Source organism: Gavialis gangeticus, unplaced genomic scaffold, assembly GCF_001723915.1.
Source record: "Gavialis gangeticus isolate Ggan-Ray unplaced genomic scaffold, GavGan_comp1, whole genome shotgun sequence".
Classification (NCBI taxonomy): domain Eukaryota; kingdom Metazoa; phylum Chordata; order Crocodylia; family Gavialidae; genus Gavialis; species Gavialis gangeticus.
Window position 1 is genome coordinate 15,313,721 of NW_017729001.1, and position 7,010 is coordinate 15,320,730.

General features: G+C 42.9%; 1 protein-coding gene across 7 annotated transcripts in view; it reads right to left on the reverse strand.

Moving 5' to 3' along the window:
• CLTCL1 (clathrin heavy chain like 1) overlaps positions 1 to 7,010 on the reverse strand; it is a 53,784-nt gene that overhangs the window by 46,328 nt on the left and 446 nt on the right. The window lies entirely within an intron of this gene.

Sequence of the window (7,010 nt, forward strand, 5' to 3'; positions counted from 1 at the left end):
GAAGTTGGTTCCAGATCCTAGCCACCCTAAAAGTGAAATAGTGCCTCCTAATCTCTAACCTGAACCTATTCTCCAGCAGCTTCTGGCCATTGTTCCTCGCCACCCCAGGTGCTGCTGGAGAGAATAGGGCCCTTCCTATTTGCTGCTGATCTCCCCTAATGAGTTTGTAGCAGCCACCAAATCCCCCCCTCAGCCTCCACTTGAGGAGGCTGAACAGGTTCAGGTCCCTCAGCCTCTCCTCGTAGGGCCTGCCCTGCTGCCCTCCAACCATGGAGATGGCCCCCCCCTCTGAACCCCCAAGATAGGCCACATCCTTCTTGAAGCACGGTGCCCAGAACAGGATGCAGTACTCCAATTGTGGCCTAACTAATGTCACGTAGAGGGGGAGTATCACCTCTGGACCAACCCGAGATGCATCTTTGGATGCACAACAAGGTGCGGTTGGCTTTGCCGGCTGCAGTCTGACATTGGCAGCTTATGTTCATCTTTGAGTCAATAATGACTCAAAGATTCCTTTCCGCCTTTGTGCTCACAAGGGGGGAGCTCCCCAGCTTATATGCATGCTGTGGATTCCTTCTCCCCAGATGCAGCACCCTGCATTTATCTACATTGAACCCCATCCTGTTACCATCCACTCACCTCTGTAGTTTGGATAAACCTAAATTTCAGCCTCTCTCCCTTCAAGCATGCTTACCTCTCCCCACATCTTGGTGTCATCAGCAGACTTGGACAATGCGTCTTCCACCCCCTCATCCAAGTCGCTGATGAAGATGTTGAACAGTGTAGGCCCCAGGACCGAGCCCTGGTGGACCCCCCTAGTCACATCCTGCCAGGTTGAGTATGACCCATCCACCACTACTCTGGGTGTGCTCCATCAGCCAATTTTTGACCCACCCAACTGCAGGCATCAATGCCACAGTTGCTCAATTTATTAGTGAGAATGGGGTGAGATGCGTCAAAGGCCTTCTTGAAGTCCAGAAAGACTACATCCACAGCAACACCATCATCCAGGGATTTAGTTACCTGGTCATAAAAGGCCATCAGGTTGGTTTGGCAGGACCTGCCTTTGATTAACCCACATTGATTTCCCCTGGGCATGATCTCCCCTGCTGGCCCCTCACAGATGTGATCCTTGATAATTTTCAAGGATTTTGTGAGACTGATGTGAGACTTATGGGCCTATAGCTTCCTGGGTCCTCCTTTCTTATAAATGGGGACATTAGCTAGTTTCTAGTCTCCAGGCACCTGGTCCGTGGACCACGATCACTCATACAGCCAGGCCATGCAAAAAAGTGTTGCTCAAAGGATTTTAACTCCATGGTGAAGAGCCTAACAGTGCTTTGATGCTCTGCAAGACAACCTGTACACAGTCTGTAGCAACTGTGATGAAAGCTGGCCACATTGCACTAGCCAAGCCATTGTACTAAAAAAGTTCCTTCCCCATCTTAGAGGGGGACAGGAAGAAAAGGAAGTTGTTTTTGGGTGACTTTTAAAAAAAAAAAAAAAAAAAAAAGCTACTGCTCCCTCCCTCCCCTTCAGCCATCTTGCTAAAAGTAGCTCCCTCCCCCCAGGTTAGCTCTTTGGAAAGGCCATTTTGATAGCTCAACTTATACTGCAAACTATAAAAAGCACCTTTGTAAAAGGCACGAGCTAACTTTCCCACAGTGCTAGCTGGGACAACAGCACTTATAGTGCCAGCTTACTGTTGTTCCAGAACCTTGAAGCTTTAGGAGGTCTCTAGTGTTAGAGGCAACAACCCTCTTCTAATAGGAGAGCATTTTGTCTTCTTGTAAGAGTATGACCAGACCCTACTCCCCACTCCACGTGCTTTACTGTGAAGTAACCAGTACCAATACACATTATGTTGCACAGTTCTGTGCTTTCTCCTCCCACCTAGCCTAGTGAGTTCTTAATACTATACTAGAAAACCTGCCCCAGAGATTTGTGGTCTTTCAGTGAACTGCCAGTTTCTAGTAGTCCCCTCAAACTGGAAGCCCTCATCTGATATACCATCAGAACTGACCACATGCAATTTAGTCAGCAACTCCTGATCAGGAGTAAGGAACACAAGCCATTCATAAGAGAGGCAGGCCTCTAAACACAGCAGTAGATAAAGCATCAACTCCATGGCCAAATAGTCTTCAGAGAGCAAAAGTACAGAGGGCAAGAAAATAAAGACAGGTCTCATCTATTCATTGAGACACTCAGCATGCAAGCTGCACTTCAGTATTTTTCTGCTCTGGAGAGCCCTTCAGGCTCTTTAACATGGAGAGCCCCAGACTCATTTCCTCAATCTACCAGGAAGAAAACTGGTCTTGCCATCTCACTTATTCAGTAAGCTGTTTCAGGGACAGGATACAACTGATAGATTTTACTTCAGATTCAACTTGGAGATCAATGTTATTTCTCTCTAAATTCCACTTTCCATTTCTAGTATTTCATGTGGGCACATTTAAAAAAAAAAAACCACACCAATCAGTATGAGCAAGGCAATCTACATGTTTTAGAAATTAGAGGGAGAATTAATAATAATAGTGCTCAGTTTCCTCATACTCTCTAATCCATTGTCCCATCTAGGTATAGTCTTGTTTGTACAGTTCAGTTATTACAAGTCTGAACTTTAGTCCACACAGCTCTAGAAGAATCACTTCCATTTGCAGAAGCTCATCTTGCTCTCCCTCCTCCCCAGATATTGATCAAGGTAATTAAATCCTGATCTTCCTTTAAGAGAGGAATTTAGCAGTTCAAGGAAGAGATGGGGGCAAGAGTGGGAATGCCCCATTTAATCTTTTACCTCTACCTTCATCTCAGGAAGAGAGCTTCCCATTTTAGAGTACCTCAAGGCATCAAGCATCTTCTTGAGGGAGTCAGATGCATCAAGACATAGTTAGTAACTAACTGTAAGAACTCCACCAGACAGACAAGTGATACTCCTGCAAAATGATTAGTGTAGTAGTAAACAGTATGCATCCAAGTAACACTCTTGCTTAATTATTGCAGCTGTTACCAGATGGCCAAGCTTCCCTAAGCTCCACTGTTCTCCTAGTTGTAACTTGCTCCTCTACAAAAACTCCTGCCCTGCTCAAGTCACCATTTAAAAGGATGTCACAGGTCATCTACCACATGGTACCACCTGAGGCACAGCATTCAGAGCTACAAGAGAGACATGACTCAAGGATAAGAAGAGAGTCAGGCAGACTTCAAATCCTATGTTTACCTAGGCCTTCAGATGAGACTAGGTACTTTGTTATCCACCTTAAGCAGCCTGGACCAGGTTATCTATCTACATCTTAAATCCATATGCTGACCCAGTTTGCCAACAGAACCATTTCAGTTAATTATTAGGTAGAAAACAAGACAGGGTAACAGTTATTCCCCCTTCTGGAATGAAGGCTACAGACTGGGGTAAAAAATTCTTACATTTGCAGGTATCAGGAAATTGAAAACCTATTATTTGGTCTGTGCATGCATAGAAGTCAGATTTTTTGTTTTATTCTTCCATGTTTTCCTGCTTCTACCTAGACAGCCCTCAAAGTTTTGGGAGTTTGTTTTTTTGGTAGAGTCAGGAATATCTACTGAGGCAAAGCCTTGCTTCAACAATAAAGTAGGGTAGTAGCCACATGTACCAAGATATTCTACTTTAACCACTAATTCTGCCTAATGAGTAGAATGGACATACTTGAAAACTAGATCTTTTCCAGTCTAACCCACTTAAATTTTTGCATGGCTAGACAAGCTAGTCCATTTTGCTACCTTCATTTACGCTGTAGTATATCAGAAAAGTCTTAAGACTTTTCTACACTGCAGTCTAGAAGTGGAGACTATAGGAATGTTCTCCTCATTTTTCCTGTAGTTTGGAAAGAAGAAAAGTTGTTGGTTTTGTTTTTTTTTTTGTTTGTTTAAAAAGACCACCACACAAACAAGCAGAGACTGGTCACACACAAAACTACTTTAGACAGGAAGAACCAAGTTAGTTTTTGCTTATATACTCTGCTAGCCTTGCTCCAACATTTATGATGAGGCTAAGCAAGGTCATGAACAACCACCCTATTCCATCAAAACCTCAAGTACCCAATATCTAAATATTAAAATGCATCTGCAATAGTTTGTTGCACAAGTCTACTAGCTCTTAAATAAAGGTCACAAACCAAGGTAAATTAAGTCTACTTCCATATTATTGACTATTACTCATTCCAATTCCACACCTTGTCCTAACTGTACTGCACTCAGCCAGTGGTATGCAGTTACCCAGTTATATAAGATGTAGTGCATCTCTGAACCTTATCAGAAGAGAAGATAGTACAGCTCCTATACACTTAAGAACTCAATTACTTTGAGTTAGCCACCTTACCAAACAGTATCTCTTGATCACATTTTACCACTACAAATCGGGAAAGCCACCATAGGCAAGTGTGACCTTTTGTACACAAAGTTCTCAAAAACCATAACTACTTTTCCCAAGTATTAGTCGCTTAACTTTAGGAACCAAAGGTTTCCAAGAAACAATCTGCAAGTTTTGAAATGTTCTGTGAACTCTGTCCTTGGACTCCGCTGCAACTAAACATGCAGAGGCCTTACTCAGTTCATCACAATCCTTACTCATCTTAAGTCATAGGTCTGTTGCACAACTGACAGCAGTTCCTGAAGTCTCTTTCTGGGAAGCTCTCTCATGATGATTGAAGCTCAAGAGTATGCCCATGTACCTATATATTGTTACCTGTCTTGCAGCTGCAAGAACTAGAGCCTTTAATCTCAGATTGTCAAGATTATCTAGCATAGAAGACTTGAACACAGCACACATAACTAAAGTCTCATTTAAAGAGATTATTTTTAAGAAAAAATGTGCTTTAATTCAACTAAACTAATATAGTGTAACAGTCCTCTACTTAAGCCATATAGTCAGCTGCAGAGATGCAATAGTCATGTCTAACCACTGAACTGGTTAGAGTTATCAATGCATCTCTTTTGACAATAGTAGCACTCTTCATTTGCAGAAGAGGCATCCTCTTTATCACTTTAGTTTTTCTACTAGAAGAGTGGAGAAGGCATGTGAAGTTCAAGTGCAGGAAAGCTTGATTTTCTTCTTCCAATAGAAGACCAAGCAGTAGGCACAAGGATCAAGTCTCCTAGTTCTAGAATTTAGGAGATTTGAGGTCATTGTCATTCAGTTCACCAACCTCTAGAAACACTTTGATATATGTTATCTAACAGTACACCTATCATAGGTGTTCTTAACCATCTAGCGCATTACGATACGGTCATGTGCATCTGATCATAAAGGCTTTTGAAGTGAAGTCGAGTCAAATAAATGTTCCTTCATCTACAGTACAGATGTCAGGTAAGCAGGAAACATTACTCGATTGTAAAAGCTTACTTACAAAGCTAGGATGCTGTATAGATCTAACAAACTGTATTTAGGGAATTAACATTTATGGCAAAAACTCTTGATGGAGTTATGCCAACTGATAGGATCCAGCCACTCCGAGTTGGTTCAAGTTAAGTTTAAAGAAGTGGGAAGATTTAAAAACAAAACAAAAAAAAAAAAAAACCACCACAAAACACTTACCTATATTGTCTTTACAGCAAGTCATTTAAAACTTGAGCCACCTCATTCATGAAGCATGTGCCTACAAAGTTGGGTTCAGTTTTCTAATAGTAGGAAGACATTTGTAAACAGCTGATGTTTGGCAGTTCTAAAATTAAATCTAGGCTAACATCCATTGAAGTCTCAGATGGAAAGCCATATTTACATAAATATGATGAGTTAATGCATTCACCTCATTAAACTCCAAGAGCTCACATCTCCCTTGGTTTTCCCTACTAAGGAACAACCTGCTAATTACTAGGCCAGTTACATTTTTTTTCCTCCATCCACATATTAATGCCTGCATTTTCATTTGACATGGAAGTCATCCTCAATTCCTAGTACCTTTGGATTTAGTTTGCATTCTAGGTGGCAGCTAATACTCATGAGCCTCAGTTCTGCTGGAGATGGTGGTCAGTAGAATTACCCTTAGATTTCTTCCACCATACAGTGGGAAGAATGGTCCTCCTTACCCACCTTGTTACAACAAAATCACCAAGTTGCCATTGTAAGTCCACAGTGTCATTCAAACTAGTCACCCATACTTCTCATTAGGCATACAGTTGAACTTATCCATTTAAAAGCATGTATGGAAGTCAGACAGTAAGTCCCACAATAATTGGAAGCAAGATGGGTGCGTCAGTCAGACTGCATGATTTCTGTGCTATGATGCAGGGTGACTTACTGCTGTGCAATAGCAGGCTCAATGCATTTAAAAGACAAAATGCAGTCAAGCCAATCAAAATACTACCAACTGCCACTTTATAATATCTACCTACCACATGTGGTATTGCGGTCTCAGAATTAGCAGGTCAATTGTTGACCAGCTATATTTCTCCCTAGAATTGATTAAAGTTAGTAACGCTTTTAGGACAGAGCTTGCAAAAGGCATCAAGACGTGAAGATTTTAAATCCCATTTCCAGGGGAGATAAGGAGATGCAATGTTTAAAGTTCAACATTAGGCTTACACTTGGTAGTCACTGGTGTCAAGGGTGTAAAGCTATGCAGTAAGTTTCCTATGATCTCCATTTTGGGTGGCTCACCTGCACTCCAAGATGGGAAGATGGATTTTGTCCTATCCCTCCCCCCAGAGACTTTTGGACCAGTGGAAAAAAAAAAAGCTTTTAGTAGAGACTGCAGCCTGAACCAGCTTCCTTCAAAGAAGGGCTGGTGGCAAAACTGTTTTCATCTCCTGAGGCAGTGGTGAGCTTCCATGAGCCACAAGGCCCGTTTCAGAGGCAGACCCTCTGCATAGGCCACCTGCCCAGGTGCCAGCCTCCCCAGGGAGAAGAGCAGGCAGACAGGAGACAGGCAGGTGCCTCCCTCCTGCTGGGAGACAGAAGGGGTCTGGCAGCACCCGAGGTATCTCCCGCTCCCTCAGGCCGAGACGGGGGGGGGGGGGGGGAGAAGGGGGCGGCCAGGCCC